We start from the raw sequence: 21,123 nt of genomic DNA on the forward strand, positions 1-21,123 counted from the left end.
GTACTCAAGTTGTTGTTTCTTCCTGACACTCACTAATTCTCAGCCTCCCTCCTTCCGCTTAATGTACAGCTTCAGGTGATGTACTTGGGGTGAAATCCACCATGCATGGTACGGAGCTTCCTTCTGTTGATGTCAGTGGCTTCTAGATCCTCCTTTGGCCAGCTTATTATCCAGACATGGTATCTGATGATCTGAGTTTTGACTGCCTTCCCCCTTTTTGTTACCATCCGACAGACTTCTTCTCTAGTGTGAATGACATTCTGATGTCAGTGCTGTTGATTCTATGGGTGTGGTCCTAAAAAGGCTCTTTAGAGTCCTGTCGATCTTGTAGTCCTGTTGATATAATTTTTCTTTTGTGTGCAGAACAACCTGTAAACAGCTTCATTCTGTCAGACTGTATTTGCATCTCCTTGCTGTCTTTGGGTGTGTTTTCTCACTTTGGAGCATTTGTTCCCCATGTGTTCATAATTTTGACAAATTGCATACTTTCATTGTTTTGGTTTTGGTTTTGTTTTGTTTGTTTTCTGGTGTTTTTTTTTCTGGGTTGCTGTGAGCTGACATCTCAGGGCCAGTGAACATTTGTCTTTGATTTAAAAAGTTACAATTTCATGATAATACATGATAGCATGGAAAAACATCAAAGCGTGGCTATATTTCTGATAATAAAATAAATATTTCAATATTTCACAATATTTCCCAAATTGACAGATAATTGTTATGTTGCAAGATGCACACAACCTTTCTGACAGTAAATATAGAAGCCATTCTATTACACATTGCTATCATTCTAGTTGTTGTGCCACAAAAACATTTTTTGTGCCCATATGTCAAGTCCTGTATGCCAAAAAAATCAGGATGTCCTACTGTTTTCGGTCACATTGATAAGCACACAAACCAGCATGCTTTATAGTCACTTAGCCAGGCATACAAACGGCAACAGGGTTAAGTTCAAGGTGCAATGTAGCATATCCCATTTCTGTGCATTATGCATACAATACTACAGGATTTTTAAGCACAGCTGCATTATGTACGGAAAGTAAAAATAAAGACAAGCGAGCAAGGATATTGAAATATACAAAAAGCGCAGGTGTATTACATGACTGTATTGCATGTAGGGTAGGTCCTGCTGTTTAGCATTCTGACTGTCATAACTTCTGAAAACACTTAATGGAAACACTTACTGGAACTAATGGAACTAGGCTATTATTAATGCACCTGTGCTTTCCTTATTGTGTCGAGTCAAAATGTCTGCGGTTAAAAAAGGTTGGGGAGGAAAAGATTTCTAGTAAATGTGTAGGTATAGGTAATTCTTACACAGTCCAAACATAAAAGAACAAAACAGAAAGCTCTATAGAGACAGAAGTGCATTCATCACATTTTTAGACCTCAGGGTTGTGCATTTCGGTAGTGCTGCATGTAAATAGAACACTCCACAGGATACCTTTTAAGAAAACATCCAGCAGGTGGTAATAGTCTGCACTGCAAAATATAAATACAGTGGCATTAACTGCATAATTGGAACTTGTTGAATCATGATATCTTATTCTGGAGGCCAAAACATTTGGTGCCTTGTGTGTTTTTTGGATTAATGTGAATACTTCTAGCAATCATCAAAGCTGTGCCTGCATTTACAGCATGGCGCTCCTTTGCTACCTCTAAAGTAATGTTAAACAATGGAGCAATCTTACTATATTTCATAGAGATATCGACCACAGATACACAGGGATAAGAATCCTCCACAAAATCTGCAAATTATTATTTTTAAACAGTTCCAGCATTGAAAAATGTAGTAGTATTGTTAACACCATCAGTTGGAGAGCACAGAAATACACATGCAAGGTTTTCTGATTACAGTTAACAAGCTGCGTCTGTCGTGTTAGTAAATTACCCAAAGCTGAATATCATGTCTTAGTTTGTGACCTTGCACTAAATTGCACATAAACTGAGCATGTCATATTCAGGTGACTGCACCTGTGTTTAGAACAGCACAACTTTTGTCAATCACTTATAAAACTAACCATAACTTGTTTTGTATTTTACATACCTTTTAATGCATAATGGGAAAAATGTACATCAGTTATGTAACTTCATTAGCCTTTTGAGAAGTAAAAAAACAAACAAACAAACAAAAAAAAGCCAAGTGGCAGAGGAAAGGAACATGAGCTGTATTTGCTGGCTTTTTGAAACATGGATCTGGACCATTGACAGGTGGTTGGAAACTGTGCTACCTTGATAATGAGATTCAGGAAGGTCTTTGCTAGTAACTCAGCCAGAGGGTTTACCCAGGCTTATCTGCAAGCTGTACCACACTGAGGGAGAGAGAGAGAAAAATAGAAGGAAAATGGGAATTTTGGGATAGACACTTGTCTTTCACAGTAAACACTTGTGATGAATATTGAACATTGCTTCCAGTTTTAGAACATTAATCACATTTCTAAGTTGAGTAAGTGACAATTTCAGCCTCATGGGACCATCTGGCTGTGGTAAAGCATTGCCTGCAATTATAGAGTAATAAAAAGATAATATGTAGGTGTTGAATTTCTTACTTTTGAATTATTAGTGCATAACCTGGACAAGGCAAGTTCAGTTTATTAAAATTTGTTATATCATATTTTAGATAGATACAGTATTAAAGCATGGTCTGCCAAAACACTGTACTTTCATATTAGCATATCATAGTTGCCAGTTGGTGACAAAAGAAAATGCCAAATTTTCTCACGAAAGGCTCGTAATTATTGGTGGGACAAAACATTGATAAGCTGACCATTATTAATATATGAGACACCATAAATCGTTCCCCTGTGTAATTTAACTTGCTGGAGTCACCAGTTCATGAGTCCTTCTCATGTTGCCCTCAACTGAATGAGGGTAAAGTGCAAGAAAGTAAAGTAACTTTCAGTGACGAAGAGGAAATTCACAGGGGAGAAATGACAGACACTTTGAATACATTGGAAAGCATATCAGAAAGCCCATTAAATACATGGACACAACAAAACTGACCAGTGAAAATAATAAACACACTGGTACCATGCAGTGGAAATACACACACCTGCTTTTGCCTTTTTAGGAGTAATTTTTCTTGTCAGTAAAACATATGCTGTGAGTCATTGATGATTTTCTTGCAGTATATCTTCTTGCAGAATTGCCATTTTCATAGCATTGTTACCAAAGTGTTGTGATAATATGTACTGTGGGGAATTTAAGGTTGTATTACAAAGAGTATTGAGATGACACAAATTTAATAAGAAGACCTGTTCTAGGTTTGAACCTGATGATCTGCTGAGAGTTTGCATATTCGACCTGTGTCTCTGGATACTCCAATTTCCTCCCATAGTCCGAAGATATGCATGTTAGGTTAATTGGTGATTCTAAATTGGCAGGAGGTGCAGAAGTGATCATGAATGATTGTCTCTCTGTGTTAGCTATGGTGATGGACTGGTGCCTTTTCCAGGATGTTCCCTGCCTCTCGTCCAGTGTCAGCCTCAACTCTAATTGGATAAGTGGTTGAGAAAGTGGATGGATGGATGTTTCTGCAAATAACTTTTTGGTTCATTAGGTGTGCACAAACATGAACAATTACACTGTTTCACAAATGTCCATGAAATGGGGTTGTGAGTAGGGCCTCTCCCTGAAAGTCAGAGCTTTAAAGCATCAATCAAAGCCTCATATGCGTTTAATGAACCTGTTTGTTCTTTGTACTATAGGTGTCTGAGAACTAGCTGCAGCCGCTGCGAAGTGCATGCTGGCATCGGTAACTCTGTGTATGTAATCAGTAATAAAGTGTGTGGATATGCATAAGCTTCAGTATAATGGCTATACAAATGCAAACTTATTTTATGTTTGCATGACATTGCATTAAGTTTGACAAGAAGTGGCTAACAATAATTTCTTAAAGAATGAATTACTGTAATTTATTAATATATGTACACAATATATGCACCTTTTATGGTTTCACTTGTTTGTTTTTATGCATTTACAATAACAACAAATCAAAATGATAAAAATGAAAAGAACAAACGTTTAAATGATCATAGAGAACCACTGAATACAGTTAAGCTGAAAAAGTTCTCATTGACAATAAGCAATGATTTTCACTAAACTGGACAAATGTGAAGTTGTTGACTAAAATATTTCCTGTGATAATGGATTTCCTAGACAAACCCCTGACATTAGATTTTTTTTTCTTTAACTGGACTAAAAAAATGTCCTTGTTGGCATGACTCCCCAGGGAGACCAGAGTGATGGATGGAATTCAGTAGCAAGTGACTCTGCCAAAACCACCTGCTCATAGTTTTGGTGTCAGGTTGTTGATGTGATGTAACCTTGCCTCGATAAAATCAAGGGCACCATCCACTTATAAAGCCCACTTAAAATGTAACCAACCAAGCTACCAAATTTTTTTGTGTTCTACATGACTTGGAAGTTAAATTATAATGCCTGTGTAATCCTAATTGACGAACATATGAGGGGTTGCACATACCATTAAATAGGAAACAAGCTACCTCACTTGGAATGTGAAGTCCAGGCTTAGGAAGATAATTGCCTGGCTTTAGCGATGCTACTTATTCATAATAAGCATGTGAGAGTGGCAGCTCTTTGTATATGACAAATTGGTTACACCATGAATGGTATGTATCGAGAGCATTTACACAAATGTTTTCGAATTGTATTTTTTTTGGTACAATATTTATTATTGCACACAGCTCGTCAAGTATTCACACAATGATAACAGAATTCCTGGCAATTTGTTTAGGTGGCTAATTATATAATTGTACAGCTGCTACTGCTTGGTTCTTGTTTCTATGCAGTGTGCTGCTCTCTTGCTTGCTATTTTTGTCTTCCTCTTCAGTCACACTTGACAGTTGGCCAGCATCAACTACCGAACATCAGAGAAAAAAAAGTTATGACCAAAAAAAAAAGTTAAAAAAAATGTCAGCTCCAGGGATATTTAGTAATCAGGTTACAAGGATGAAGAAAGGAGATTAGATTGCCTCTTGGTTCAGTGCTCTTTTCCATGCTGCTGCTCCTTCTCTTCATATCTATTTAATTTTACATATTTATCAGGCATTATTTGTTACTCTGAGGACTATGGGCGGTGAACCTTTCTGTCTGACATGGCTGGAAATGGCACAGCGGTAATTGTCAAAAGCCAAAGCTAGAGAAGTGCATATCGCAGTGTGTATGTGTGTGTGTAAAGGAAAGGAGAGGAGGAGAGAGAAAACGAAAGGGTGGGGAGGTGCAGTGAGAAACAGGGAGGGTGTATGTGTGAGGGAGGGGTAAGGCGAGAGAGAGAGAGAGAGAGAGAGACAGCAGGAGAACGAGCGGCTCGCCTCATTCCGCTGCTTTCTCAGCATCTATTCTGTGAGAGTCTATTCTGGAGAGGAGAGCGCTACCGAACAGGCGAATAGGAGAAGGAAAAGAGGACAAAATCCACTGATCAGGGAGCATATCGAGGAAAAGAACACATAATCTAGTCTCACTGGCATGTGTTATCACCATCTATAGCTTTGGTGGAGGTCTGTGAAAGTTTCCATCCTGGGGGGACACCCTCCCCTTGTTGTGGGGACGAACAGCGGATGCTGAATTTCATTCCTGAAGGCAGGGGGAGAGCTGTGAGGACCGGCTGGATTCACTTGCATTGGAGCTGGTAGTGCGCACCAGAAGAGATCCTACAGTCTCTCGTTCTCCCTTGTCTCTCATAAACGCATTTTCCAGTAGAATACCTAACATTGTTTAGCTCTGCCAAGGTGGAATATCAGGGAGAACCAGCCCAAAAGAAATTAATCTAAACCAAGGAACTAAAGGGTAATGGATTATGCACAAATTCACTGAAGGACATCCTGCTCACAAAAAGTAAGTTCAAATCAGAAAAGGCTTTTAATTGGTTTCTGATTTTAAAAGACTTGTGGGATTTTTGCCCTTGTTGTGGAGCAGAACCAATCGTATCTCATGACAGCTTGCGGACTATAGGATTCTGGATAGTATTTCAAGGTAAGAAAACATCCGTGGCTTCTTTTATATTAAAAGCACCCTTCAGGTTTTCTGTGAAAGGGGCAGATTAGGCAGGCGAAAAGCTCAGCATGAAATATGCAGTGACGTGGGAAAGAGAAAGCACTATGAAAAAGACGGATCTTGTCTTTCATTGTATTTAATCAGTTTTACAGAAAGTGCAAAGTTAGAAAAAATGTACAACTACACAATGAGAAGCCCCGTGGCTTTCAGAGAACAAGATTGCTTTTTGTGACGGCTGTGAAAGACTACTCCCCTCTGCAGAGAAGAATGTGTCTATGTGTATCTGCATACTTGTGCATGTGTGTTTGCTGAGAGGGAAGATGCCTGCCTGCAAAGCAATTCATGCTTTGCTTCCTTGCTATATATTGGTTATCACCAGGGGAGGCTGCAAGTGGAAGGGGCATAATTGCAGTGGTTGTTTGTTCGCATCTTTGCAACACCTAGTATCAGTGAGAAGGGAATTACTTTTGTACAGTAGCCGTATTTTATTCATAAACGTGAGGGCCTCAGCATTTTAAAGGCTGCCTTATTCCTTTTATCTGGCCACAGATACGTGATTCTGTCTGGTATTACACCAGCTCAGATGCTCTACATCACACTTTCACCTTCAGCTTCTATGTATTTCTGAATCTGTTCTAGCAATGCACTTTTGTGTCTCTTTGCTTTTTCCCCAAATGTGAAAGTGATGATAAAGTGTTTTTCTGTTGATGCTCTAACTTTCTTTTTTTTTCCAGATGAAAATTTAGGCGGTGTAGGGTCTGACAGAGAGATGATCGTATATGTTTTTTCTTTATTGGAAAGAGTGAATCTGCTGCCCTCTTGATCAATACCAGCCAAGTGCATGGCTATCTCCTTTTGTAAGGCAACGGTTGAAATATTTATTGCTTGAGCATCCTGTCGGTTCCCTGAAATATTTAAAATAATTGAATAATGAATAGCCTGTCTAAGCTGTCAAAGCCCAGTTTTTGGCCTGGGCAGATGATTATAATGCCATCTCCTCATGTAACATGCCAAACAGTGACCATTAAATGCCTTTGCCTCTGGATATAAAAATTTCACAAGAAGTGTTTCTCCTCTTTCAAAACATCCACTGGGGGGGAGTGGAGCCTGATGGGAAGTTGATGACAGCTCCTGTGTATCTGGCATTGACTGCCAATATTGGCTAAAACCTCCAATTGTTCCAGTGAATGTATAGTGTGTTTATTTAGTATAGTGTGTTCTTTGCAAGCTCCTTTGACTACGATGACCTGGATGACTGAGAACCTTCACAGACGTATAGTGTGTTTGTAAGAAACTGCTCTATTGAGTGTTCTATTGAACTCGTATTTAGCGTTCATTATGCATGATGTGTGTTTGTTTACTCTTTAAAGATATGCGACCCTGTTATCTGTTCTCCCTGCTCTATTCATTTAATCCAGTGATCTATATCTGCACTATTTGTTTGTTCAATATGCAACGTCGTGTGTACATATGTGTGTAAGAGAAGGCGTATAAATGAAACGAGTTTTTGTGTGTATCTGGTATCTGTGTGGGTGTGTATTTGTCCAGAGCTCTGAGCTTCATCCCTTTTGATGTTTTATTGAGTGTTAACCATAGTAGGGCTGACGCATTCCCTCTGATATGGAGTAGCATGGTTAAAGGAACACACAGACACTGACTTTGCTCACCTTTGTATTCTCTTTAACTCTGAATTAGCAATGCTATGTCTGCCTCTTTTGGCCCTTTAGAATTGGGAAATGATTTGGTCCAGGTTGGTTCTGTATGCAGGAAGTGTGAAGGTCTGAGCATGCATGTCTGGATGTAAGCTAGTAGGGTGTATGTGCGCTGTGGGTATACAGCCTGTATGGTCAGATGAAAGTGCCTGCTTGTGAATTTAGAGTCCGTTAAGGGGCTAGTATAGAGTCAGTCTTTCCTCTATTGCTGATTCTAGCAAATGAGTCAAAGACAAGGCCCTCCATTTGCAGTGATAATCTGTATCCTCTGAATCACAGGATGGACGCAGCAGAAGGACAGAGCCCTCTTCTACACTGGGATTATCCACTGTTGCTGACAGCACAGAGACAACAAGGAAACAATGTTAATGGCAAAAATGTTGGGGTTTTGATTTATTACTCACAGGAGGACAGCTTATATCAGTATGCATGCACGCGGGTAGGCAGCTGATATCTGACACACCTGCTTCCAAATACAATAAATCATTTGCAATCATGTGCATGTGTCAGTCAGATCACATTATAAAATTGTCAAATCATGCTTAATATCTTAATATATATGTTTTTGACTGCTAGTAGTACAGTAGCTTTTACACTGAATATTTTAATTAATTTTAATAATTAAGGTTCATTAAAATGAATACTGCATGAATATCTATATTATATATTGATAAACCTTTTTAAATTAAAGCATGCCCTGGTCATGTTGCCAATTTTAGGCAGAGTAACCATTCTAGTCACTGTGGTAGTGAAAATGAACCTTTTTAGAATTCAAAAATGCTAAAATGTTGAATTCCAAATTTCCCTTTTGAAAGAAATGTTATTTCATGTGATTTTCAAGAGTTTCAAAGCTTTTTATTATTTTAATATTAGAAAAATATCCTGCATACCAAAATGGCAAAATTCAAAGTGATGGGAAAAAAGGTAAAAAATAATAACTTGCACTGCGACTTGTATAGTATCAATTAGATGTTGTCTGTATTGTTGGTATTGTGAGAGAACAGATGCAAGATTTGTACCCAGAAGCAGCATATTTTTAGCCTGTCCATTAAGGACATGGGAGAAAAATCAATGATCACAGACTGAAACACTGGGTTTCAAATTTAACTTTTTCTTCTATGACCTCTGAATACAGTTGGAAATATGCACTTTGTAAATAACAAAATAAGTTGGGTTTTTTTCCAGATTTGTTTCAACTAATTTATCCATAGATTTATTTATTATCACTAATGTTGGTAGATTTGCCTTGGTCACATTTGTAGCACACATATTGTGCAGGCCCACCCCCTATATTTCATTACAAGCTGATATGTGTTTAATGGTTAATTGCAGTCAGAAAAACATTAACATAGTCATGTTAGCCCCACATCTGTAGCATATGCACCACCAGCTCTGAAACCAGCTTTTAGAGAGGTATGGTCAAGACCAAAGCATGACAGGATATGGATGATCTGCTGTGAGCTCCTTTGAATCCCTGATGAAGCGAAACACAATATGCTCAAACAGCTGGGTCATTTATGGAAAATGCCGACTCATCACAGTCCCCTCAAAGGAGGGGAAAATAATTCAGTTTTAATAGTGTTTGCCTCACAGAGAAAAAAATATATATCTTGAATGACTTAGTTCATTACATTGACAGCTTGTTTATTTAAAAAAAGAAGAAAAAGGAAAAGTTAATGGAAGGCATATGGACAAACAGGTTACTGTTTAAACTTTACTTAATATTCTAATTAAAAGTAGCAAAATAATACTAATGTTGTCAATGCTCAAGTGTGCTGAGCAAATGCTTGACAATAAGAGGAGACTATGTTTCATTTGTTGCATTTCTTAAACAAAACAAAAAATCTTTAACATATACTTAAAAATACAGTAAGTGTATAGCTGCAGTTTGGTGATAAATGCTTGGCATTTGTTTTCTTTTGAGTTTATGTGCTAAGTGACTGCTGGTGGCAGTGTAGCCCTTTAGGGATAGTGTAACAGTGAAGGGGCTGAAGGCAGTCTGATGCAAGAGAACTGATCTCCGAACAGCCTCTACTGACAGTGACCTTGCTGTATGTGTCAGTTTGAAGAATGACCTTCCTGGACAATCTGCCGTGGGCAATGTATGTCGTATTACCTTTGGAAAGTCCCTTTTTGTGTGTTGTTGACAAGGAGCATTAGCAAGGGTCAAGGGTGATGTAGCTGGCTAAGAATTGGGGGCAGAGCATGTCGCACCGATGTGGCATTTAAGATAAAATAAAGGGGAAAAATGTTTTGGGCTAGTTCCATGACCAAAGTGATGAAATTGGTGTCTTTTTGTTACATAACGTCTTTGGGCATAATGTTTTACACTGACCCCATTTTGTAATAAAAGGAGTTGTGTCTCAGTATGTGTCACTAAGACACATGTAATTCATCTAGTAGCTATCTACCCAATAAGTGATTTATGGTGCAAACATACAAACACACCAACCAAAGCACTTAAGCGCCATTACTGACCAGTGTTGTCTTTTTTTAAGCTAATTAAGAATCATTAAATATTCACACAGTAGAACAACTTGCCTATATCCTAATGGCACACGAAGATGGATACTAGTTCTCTTTTTAGCAAGGTCACCGTTGGAACTATCCATTTTGTATTTTGCCTCCATCAGCCAATTTAGGATGTCCTTACAGTGACTTTGCCCCCCTTCATCCTTTCTTTGCACCCTCAGTTTTCAGGTCTGAAATAGGGTATTTAGAGTATTGACCACTTTGCTTTTTAGATGGCAACAAAAATGCTTCGTCCCTCCTACCAAAGTGAATGCATATTCTTTCCTTTCATGTTTATAGCCCCATTGAAAGATATATTCACATAACAGATTATTAGTTTATTATAAAGATAAGAAACAAGATTTATTCTGCAAGTGCAAATTGTGTAAAATATATTCAGTAAAAGTCTTATTGTAAAAATAACAAAAACTGAAACCTGCATTTGACAAAACCAAAAATCACTTATGCATTTAAAAGTGGCAGTAAATGATAATAGGGAGCTGTTTAAATTGTATTTTTAAACTGTGAGCTGCCAGGCTTTTGCCCAGAAAGGTTAGGTCATTACGTGCATAACAATATGCCCACTAATGCTTCACAGTTTGATCGGGATATGTCAGAGTGGAGTCTTTTCATTGTAACAATAGTGAAAATGTCAGGACATGGATGCTTTTATGCCTCTGAGGAGACTGTGGACTCTTCAACAGTACTTGTGTTTCTTACACTGGACAAGCTCCCATAACCTCGTTTTTACCAGAGTATGAAAGGCTCTCAGCAGGACAGTCGACCAGTGCTTGTTAGGGCAGGTCCTGGATCCTTGTCTCCTTTGGGCTTACAGCTGATATAGAACAAAGTACAGCTCTGATATTTGTTAGTTTCTAATGCTTTAAGGAGTCTGTGGAGAGGAGGATCCCCTATACACCTTAACACACCTTAAAATCTGGCTAAGAGCTTTTTTTGTGCTCTAGGCTTACAGAAGATTTTGCTGAGTCTTGTGAATGACTTGTGGTTTCTCGTTGGAAGTAAAATGTTACACTTAGCGAGTGCAGTTTAAAGCTGAAACAAAGAATAAAAAAAACCAAAAAACGGATGTAATATGAATCCACAAAAGAGTTATTGGCACAAATATAGTTGTTAATAGTTTCTATAATTCTTGGTCATGTGTTTTATTGGGTTTCAGAGACTAATGTCCATACAGACCATTTAATTGCTACAAAAAACACAAAAAGCCCCAAAATGATGAGATCGATTCATGTAAGGCACAAAGGTCTCATATTACACCTGCCCTGTTCTATTAAGATAGTGACAGTTGGCTGCTGTCCAATAAGCACAACGACCCAATTTCATAATAACCCTGCTCCTGAACTCCCAGAGACTGCAGTTACCTCCTGCTCCATTTCAGACTGTTACGTAAAGTGCCAAAAAATCAGGATGGTCCTGTGATTCATTGTTCCCCGTTTAATTTATTCCATTCTTTTTCTCATTTTTGTAAAAACTCAGACAGCTTTAGTTAGTTGAGAGTTGTGAGAACCTTTGTCATGCTGTGACTCTTGGGAGGGATGGAAAACACAGTAAATAGATATGAATTACTCCTGTCCCAGCTTCTCTCCCTCTTTCTTATTTCTCTGGTTCTATTCTTTTTCCCAGCTAACTCTGTGTGTTACCAGAGGTTTGACTGTCCAGTGGAAGCTCTGGAGTGTTTGAGTGAGCTGGATAGAGTTACTGAAGGCTGTACATAATCGCCTCCCTGCTGAGTGTCCTTTCATGTACAGAGGGTTGCTGTCTGGTAAATCAGTTACTTGTCTCGTGCAAATGTAGTAGACTCATATATATGAGTATTGATTTCAGGTTAAATGCTATATAACTTGACTAAGATGGCCACTGTTTCAACATGTACAGGGTGGGCCATTTATATGGATACACCGTAATAACATGGGAATGGTTGGTGATATTAAAGTCCTGTTTGTGGCACATTAGTATATGTGAGGGGGCAAACTCCTCAAGATGGGTGGTGACCATGGTGGCCATTTAGAAGTCGGCCATCTTGGATACAACTTTTGTTTTTTCAATAGGAAGAGGGCCATGTGACACATCAAACTTATTGGTAATGTCACAAGAAAAACAATGGTGTGCTTGGTTTCAACGTAACTTTATTCTTTCATGAGTTATTTATAAGTTTCTCTTTGTTCACAGCCATTGACATGTCGAAGAGGTTAACACGTGAGGAGCGGATCGAAATTGTGTTGATATCTGGTGAATGCAGTAACCGGGTCATTGCAGCAGATTTCAATGCAAGACACTCTACGAGACCACCCATCTCCCATGCTACAGTTAGCAAACTGCTTGCTAAGTTTTGTGAAACTGGTTCAGTGTTGGATTTGCCAAAATGTGGACGCAAGAAAACTGTCACTAATGAAGAAACATCAGTGGCTGTCCTAGCTTCATTCAGCGTAGCACTCGCCGCATGTCACTGGAGAGTGGCATTAGTCGAACATCCCTTCGGCGGATATTAGCTACTCACAAATGGCACCCTTACAAACTCCAGCTACTGCAGCATCTCAACGAGGATGACCCAGATCGGCACACAGAATTTGCAGAATGGGCAAAACAAAAATTGGAACAGGACCCTCAGTTCACGCAGAAGATTTTGTTCAGTGATGAGGCAAACTTTTATGTGAATGGTGAAACAAACAAAACCACCACTATTGGTCCGACACTAACCCACATTGGATGGATCCCTCCAAGACTGTTGGAACAACAAAAGTGATGGTTTGGTGTGGTATATGGGGTACAACGATAGTGGGTCTATTCTTCATCAATGGAAACCTCAAGGCCACTGGATATTTGAAATTGCTACATGATGATGTGTTTCCCTCTTTGTGCACTGAAGCTGGCACGTTCCCTGAGTTTTTCCAGCAAGATGGTGCACCACCACATTATGGGTGCCAGGTCCGAGCATTCCTAGATGAACAGTTTCCTGGAAAGTGGATTGGTCGTCGTGGGCCAGTTGAAAGGCCCCCAAGGTCTCCCGATCTGACCCCCTTAGACTTTTATCTTTGGGGTCATCTGAAGGCAATTGTCTATGGTGTGAAGATACGAGATGTGCAGCACCTGAAACTACGGATGCTGGATGCCTGTGCTGGCATTTCTCCTGCGGTGTTGCTATCAGTGAGTGAAGAGTGGGAGAAGAGGGTTGCATTGACAATCCAACACAATGGGCAGCACATTGAACACATTTTATAAGTGGTCAGAAACGTGTAAATAACTCATGAAAGAATAAAGTTACATTGAAACCAAGCACACCATTGTTTTTCTTGTGACATTACCAATGGTCACCATGGTCACCACCCATCTTGAGGAGTTTGCCCCCTCACATATACTAATGTGCCACAAACAGGACTTTAATATCACCAACCATTCCCATGTTATTACGGTGGATCCATATAAATGGCCCACCCTGTATATATAGACCCATATCTGTTCATTTATTGTACAATTTTAGATCTAGAGATTTAGAATTTTAGATATTTTTGAGAAACTACATCCTGCGAAATATCAAGCTGCTATGAAATGAGAGCAAATGAGAATCTTTGTTTTTACTTAAATTTGTTATCTGTCGGGGCGGTCTGCCTCTCCCCACCGCAGGGAAAAGGGTAACACCACCTGCGTCTGGGTGCAGTTCCCCCCTCCAGGGGCAAGGGTACCTAGACCCGGTTCGTAGAGTACGCTTGGGGAGTGTGATCGTGTGTACAGCGTCTCTTTATGTCTGTCTCCACGTTGGTTGAGTGTGGAGTGAGTGCATATGAGAGCATGAGGGTGGGAATGGATGTTTGTGTCTGTGTGTGCCTGTATGTCTGTGTCTATATGTCAGGTTGGGTATCAGACGCCACCTCTCTGGGGACATCTCAGGCCCTCCAAGGTTTGGAGGCCTATCTCCCCCCACCACCACTTCCCCTGCCAGTGGCGGACTCCCTCAGATATCGGTGCGTTGGTGGTTCTTTGTGTCTGGGGATGGGCGTCCGGGTACACACCGGCTCACTCCTTGGCGGCCGCTTATCGGGGCCTGGAGCCTGGGGCTCGCTCGGGCCACTTCGGAGGTGGGGTGCCCCCGGCCTCTCAGCCTGGGGCTCGGTCACTCAGGTACAGCTGGCTGCCGGCGGAGCTCACGGGCACGTCACTGCAACTCCCCCTGGCTTCTGCTCCGCGGCTGCTGAGTGAGCCCTCATCTGGGACTCTCCTCAGCTCTTACTGGGACAGTGGCGCAGCTGCCCCTCTGTTGGTCTTCCTTGGTCTCTTGTGTTCTGGGGGCCTCTGGATGTCTGGAGTTTTGATCTCCTCCATACCTGCTTCATACCCTGGAGGACGGGGCTGTGGCTCCCCACACTCCCTAGCAGATCGTTACATGGAGAAACCTTTGGAATGCAAGCATGCTGATCCACACAGGTATGCTCACAGGTGTACACACGGGTATTCACAGATGCGGACTACAGCTTTCTTGGCTGCTGCCTCAAAGCACATTGTGCGCTGTCTATCTTGCGTGCTGCACAATATTGTTTATTATTTAGTATCTACTGATATCTACTGCTAGCTAGTTTATTGTGATGGTGCCGTTTTTTTATTATGTTGCTCTTTGTTGTTTGCTTTCTCTTCTGTTTTTTTTTTCTCCATACAGGTGACCCAGGTGTTTTGTTTTTTTTTGTTTGTTTTTTTTTCTTTCTTCCCCCCTTCTCACCGTCTCTTCTCCCCTTTGGTTTTCTTTCTCTCCCTCTCTTTCTTTCATTCTTTCTCCCTGTCCTATCCCCCAGTCATGTCTGTCCCGTTTGTAGCAACTGAAAATAAAATAAATTCATAATTATAATAAAGGTCAATCAAATGGACCAATATAGCAAGGCCATGATGATCCACTTGGTAAAATAAATCCGCTTGGCATCTTTCTTGGCCTTAAGACAACAATTCTGATGGCTAAAGATCCAAACGGGACACAAAAAGAAAAAAAGAAAAAAAATGTTATCTGTTTTTAGAGTGACTTTATCTGTGAAAACATTGCTTGCCCACTAATGGCTTTATTTACATAATGATTCATCATATTGAAGATGTCCCTCCGCTCTCATATTTGAATGCATGTTGTCATTAGGAACTAATTTTTTTGTGTCATTCTCAAGATTTGTATGTGTTCTGAAAACATAAGTATAATGGCTTAATAAATAAGAATGTGCCAGTCTGACTTTTTGGTCTATGATCATGTTTACTGTCTTTGGATATCATCTGATATAAATTAGTTATCTTACATTAATAACCTGCAAAGAAGCGAATGATTGTATTTCTGTATATTTCAAAATCAGAAGTAAACAGTGTTTGGCATGTATTAATCAATCCAAAAGCATGGCACTACAAAAATTAAATACAAAAAAAAAGCACCCCAGTCATGGAGGAAGAGGTCTTGAGAGAAATTTTGTTGTTCATGAACCCATCGATTCCATCTAAAGAGCTTGATCGGTGTCTGAATGGTTTAATGAATAAGAAATGCATGTGAATCATATGTACTTTTCAGTAAAACCTGTGGGAATTTTTGATATATTTGACAGCCATCATTCCCCAAACCGAAAATGGAATTTTTATAGAGCAGCGTTCTATCCCGTCAGTCAATTCCATAACTTGTGGAATCAACTGAATGCTGGTGGCTCTAATTTACTAGTTGCCATGTTACATCTAGCATTTCAAATTCAAATTCAAATTTTATTTGTCACGTACACAGTCATACACAGTACGATATGTAGTGAAATGCTTGGACAACTGCTCGTGACCTAAAGAAAACAAAAAAGGAAAAGGCTATGAATAAGATAGGAAATAAATATGAAAAATTAAAAAGGGTAAATTTAACTAGGAAGGAATAAAATATAAATTAAGGTTAAAATGAAATAACTGTACAACACAAATTAGAATGAAGGGTAAATTTAACTGGGAGAATAAGATAAAATATATAAATTAAAGTTGAAAATAAAATAACTGTACAACAAAATACACAATACACAATATAGAACTATATAAGAATGTATGAAGAAATCTAAATATAAATAAATATATACACAATAACAGCAGCTGTACAAGTATTAACCGGAAATGAAGAATATAGTGACCAGTGTTGTGCAAAAACAAAGTCCAGAAAGTCCAGTGTGTGTGTAAGAACCATATGTGTGGGTCAGTACTGTGTGGTGGTGTGATTGAGAGACCGTATCGCCTGTGGGAAGAAGCTCCTCCTCAGTCTCTCTGTGTTGGTCTTCAGGGAGCGGAATCGCTTTCCTGACCTCAACAGAGAGAACAGTCTGTTGTTGGGATGGCTGAGGTCCTTCACGATCTTCCTGGCCTTGGTCCAGCACCGCCTGCTGTAGATTGAGTGCAGGTCAGGGAGCTCGGAGCGGATGGTGCGCTCAGCTGACCGCACAACCCTCTGTAGAGCTCGTCTGTCCTGCATGGTGCTGTTCCCGAACCAGGTTAAGATGTTTCCCGCCAGGATGCTCTCTATGGTGCACGAGTAAAAGTTCCTGAGCACCTTGGAGGGCAGTTGGAAGTCTCTCAAGCGTCTGAGGTGGTAGAGACGCTGACGGGCCTTTTTCACCACGGTGTTGATGTGACAGGACCATGACAGGTCCTGCGTGATGTGAACTCCGAGGTATTTGAAGCTGTCCACTCTCTCCACTGGGCACTCGTTGATGACGGGGGTCTGGTAGTTCCTCTCCTGCTTAGTGCTGAAGTCCACTATCAGCTCCTTTGTCTTACTGACGTTTAGAAGGAGGTTGTTCCTCTGGCACCAGTTCTCCAGATTCCTAATCTCCTTCAGGTAGGCCGTCTCGTTGTTATCAGAGATCAGGCCCACCACGACGGTGTCGTCAGCAAACTTGATGATGGTGGTGGAGCTGGTAGTGGCCACACAGTCATATGTGTACAAAGAGTACAGCAGGGGGCTCAGAACACACCCCTGGGGGGCTCCAGTGCTGAGAGTGGTGGAGGCTGAGACATGTCCGCCCATCCTTACTGCCTGTGGTCTGCCAGTTAGGAAGTTGGAGATCCACTGACACATAGATGAGCTGAGTCCCAGATGCTCCAGCTTGGTGGTGAGTGTGGAGGGAATTATGGTGTTAAATGCAGAGCTGTAGTCTATGAAGAGCATTTTAACATAATTCCCCCTTCTAGTGTCCAAGTGAGTAAGTGATGTGTGGAGGAGATGAGAGATGTTAATCTGCTTGAAATGCCCAGCATGCATATACCTTTAAGGGATTGTACTAAAAATATATGTACACATTTGCAGTACCGTACTCTACTCTGTGTAAACTAATGCTGTGACGTTTGCAAGTATTTCAGATGCAGCAAATGTGGCCCTGCCAGTGTGTTTCCCTCCCTCTCTGCACAGATTATTTTTGGTCTTCCGCTTGTCTCATCAGATGTGTGACTTGAAATGTTCTTCCTTTATCGACTATGGCCAGCGAGGCATTTAGAGTGTGCTGTAAGCGTGATTGGCTTGAAACTAACTTGGACTGCAACAAAGCACTACAGTTTATTGAGACCCATCAGAGCCACAGGAGTGACCAATCTGGTAAGTGAGTGGGTGAACGAGACACTCAGGGTACCTCTCCAGGCTTCCTGTCGGTCATGACTGCTGAGCTGGGAGTGGGACTGAAAGTTGAGATGTGCAAGGGGACAGAAGGAATGAGTGAGTGGGTGACTGGAAGAGCGAGAGAGTCAACTAGGCTACCTCTGGGTATGACTGAATAAGCGATTTGTATCTCAGTCACACAACGTATTGGTCTTTCTTAGCTTACTTCTTCTTACTGGTGGTGAACAAGCTTCTTGAACAAATCAGAACAAATTTTCAGGTAAACAGAATCAAAACTACTTCCTTCCAAAAAGAAAGCTTTCCCATCACTGGTAGAAAGGTAGTATAAACAGGTACATGTGCTATATTCCATGTCCAAACATTCAGGGTGTTGAAAATACAAGACAAATAAATAAAAAATGATGAATGTGTGCAACACAGTAAATGCACATGTCCTGAAAAACACTTCACACACAGGGATTTCAGCTTTCCTGACATGTTAGATATTGCAGGGATTTTTCTTTGATAAGCTGGGAATTAAAGCTCCAAATTTAAATATTGACCTTTACTTCCAAGTTCACAAGAGCCACTGCTATTGTCAACACATGTAATTCCCAGCCTTGGATGTTAGCATGCTTTCTGTGAATTACAAATCAATGAACATAAATTAGTGTAAAATCCTCCAGCACTTAGGGCTTTGCTTGCAATGAAAGACTGAATAGGAGGGGGAAAAGGGGCACCTCAGGGGATGTTTGGCTGTCCAACTCTGGGTCTGCTGGTCACAGCCAGGCGCTTATCCATACATATACACAGAGTCAGGGGGCTTATAGCACTGGCTCTGAAAAGAAGTGTGTCTTTGGCTGTGTGTGAATGTGGGAGTTATCTTTCTTTAGCTTCAGGCTGTTTCAGGAATAGTTTACGGCCTACATACTGAGAAGCTTAGATATTGTTGCATGATAAATGATGTTGAATTAAAAATCCCAATATTTCTGTGTATGTTTATCTAACACTTACACTGACTGTTCAAAATACTGACTTTTTGTTAAAAACAAAAAACAGTAAGGTGTAGTTGTAGGGTTCTAATAGCATTCTATCAAGACGTATAACAACGTACATAAGCTCAGTTCAGTATAAACCTGGTAGCACTGGCACATTATTACTGCCATTGAGTGGATAATGTTGTCTTCAATGCTGTGCTTTTAATGGGTGAGTTTTAAAGGCTTGTTTGTAGCCACATTGTTGTGAGGCTACCTGTCAGTTTTGACTCATTTAAAGTGAGGGTTTTAGAGTTAATCTGCTTGAAATGCCCAGTCTGATCTGCAGGAGACTGGGAAACTATGTAACATGTGTTATGATCAGAAGTGATTGTAACAGGTTTTATTGTCATCTTGGAACTAAATTCACCATGTGCAGGAAGAAACGGAGCTGCCACAGATGATGAGCTGTGTCCTCAGTGCTGTCAAAAAGACAGAAGGGCTGTGTTACTGTGTGGATTTTTTATTGTTGAATTGGCACTACTGGTTTAATTATCATGGTAGTATTGAAGTCATTGTCAATATGCTGCTCTTCTTTTATTGGACATTTCACACGATTCCTTTTATACTTTACAGAAAATTGCACAGTCATTGTGCAGAATTTGAGAGCTTTATTTGCTTCAGTAAAATTATGGCCAATTAGGCATGCTTGAATATTTTTTAAAAAGTTGAAAGGATACTAAGGATTTTTTTTCTTGTTCAAGCATATTGAACAAGAATTGTAAAATTATAAATATCATATTAACTGTGAAAATTAGCTAGAAAGCATTAAGCTAGACTGCTTAACCAGTATGGCTTTAAAAGAACAGCTTTTAGTAATGATGTGACCAACACTTATTGTACCAGTATAACACTGTGTGACTTTTCTATCTTTAATACCTCAGAGCTGAGAGTGTTACAGGTACAGTAAGCAACTCAGTTTGGCCTTCTTGGATTTCCAGCACAAATATATCCAACTCTTGTTTTAGTAATATACCTTATAATCCCCAACAATGTTTTATATTAGTAGCACACATAAAAGTGAGGTTGTATTGACTTTAAGATAACTACACTAAACTAATCTTCTAAAAATTTCACTCAAGCCTAATTCATGCAAACACAAACACGCACAGAGAAATTTAAATAATTTAAATGCTATCAGCATTCTAAGATGCATTATTTCAAGAGCACTCAACGGAAAGTAATTGAATTATCGTACATGGTTGCGTCAGGAAGCTTGTTCAACTTGTTTGTGTTGCTTACAAGAGAAAGTGCTTAGCTTCTTTCAGCTAATTAGCAACTGAATGACCTTAGACACTAAAAATGCTAAAACAAATTTACTACATTTATTGTTTCATGTTTTGCAATTTAGATAGGTACAAAGTGAAAGCAGAACTACATAAATGTTCCACATGAGCTAAACAGCTAGATTGCACAGTTTGATTGCACAATTACTTTTTTTGCTCTACAGGAAGAAAAAGAAGGAGGCTTAACCGCTTACTGGAAGGACATACGATCGGCTTGTTGGGTTGTTGAAAGCACTTTCTGTGCTCGTAGTAATGATGACATGGCACCCTGTGTACAGTAGGATTGAGGAGTACATTAACTTGACAATTACTTTTCCTTTAGGAGATGAAAGCCCTCTATCATGGTTTTGTGGGCCTTTAGTCTTCAGGGTTGCCCATATACTCAGCGGCACTGGTTTCCTCTCTTCCGGTGTGACACCCATCTCATCCCATTACCGTTTGTGACTTGCTACTGTCGGGAGAAAAAAGAACATAAATAATGTATTCCTCGGGTGTATCCACCCCCAGATCAATGGCAATTCAGAGACCATCTACAAAGACGGTTGGCTCAAGGCCATATTTGATCACTTCCACTGTGCACGATCACTGCTCCCTTTTTTGTCAGCCCGCTGAGACTCAATTATTTCCAAGTGTTTGTAAGCTATTGTTGAAAGAACATGAAGTGAATATTTAAAGTTGGTGAGGGGAAGAGAAATCTTTGATGAGACATGAAAACAGCAGATGGGAGGGTAATAGTGAACTGTTTAACGGAGAGAGTGGAGGAGAAAAAGAAAGAGGAGAATGGAAAATGATGCGATACTGTATCGTATTCCTCATTGGGATTCTGGGAAGAGAGTTGTATGCATGACAGCAGGCTAGCCTCTGCTGTGTTCATGCAATATAACAGACAAAAAGAAGAAATTACAGAGCACTTGATCACTGAAGGAAGCTGAGCAGGTCATTGCATTCAATCAGTAGTAAATGGAGTGCAACTTGTATGA

At 40.0% G+C, this 21,123-nt stretch overlaps 1 protein-coding gene across 2 annotated transcripts in view; it reads left to right on the forward strand.

The window, feature by feature from the left end:
- The first annotated feature begins 5,373 nt into the window (after positions 1–5,373).
- The window catches only part of lingo2 (leucine rich repeat and Ig domain containing 2), a 207,147-nt gene continuing 191,397 nt past the window's right edge, over positions 5,374–21,123 (forward strand). The window contains exon 1 of one of the 2 annotated variants that reach the window (XM_086260198.1): positions 5,374–5,991. The gene's annotated coding sequence lies outside the window, so the exon portion shown is untranslated. The remainder of the gene's footprint in view (positions 5,992–21,123) is intronic. The other variant, XM_086260203.1, reaches the window with a different exon arrangement.

The sequence above is a fragment of the Aulonocara sp. 'chitande type north' Nkhata Bay genome, linkage group LG2 (assembly GCF_057382095.1).
Source record: "Aulonocara sp. 'chitande type north' Nkhata Bay isolate Kocher_YH1m ecotype deep benthic linkage group LG2, A_spYH_male_GT1.1, whole genome shotgun sequence".
In the NCBI taxonomy this organism is placed as follows: Eukaryota; Metazoa; Chordata; class Actinopteri; order Cichliformes; family Cichlidae; genus Aulonocara; species Aulonocara sp. 'chitande type north' Nkhata Bay.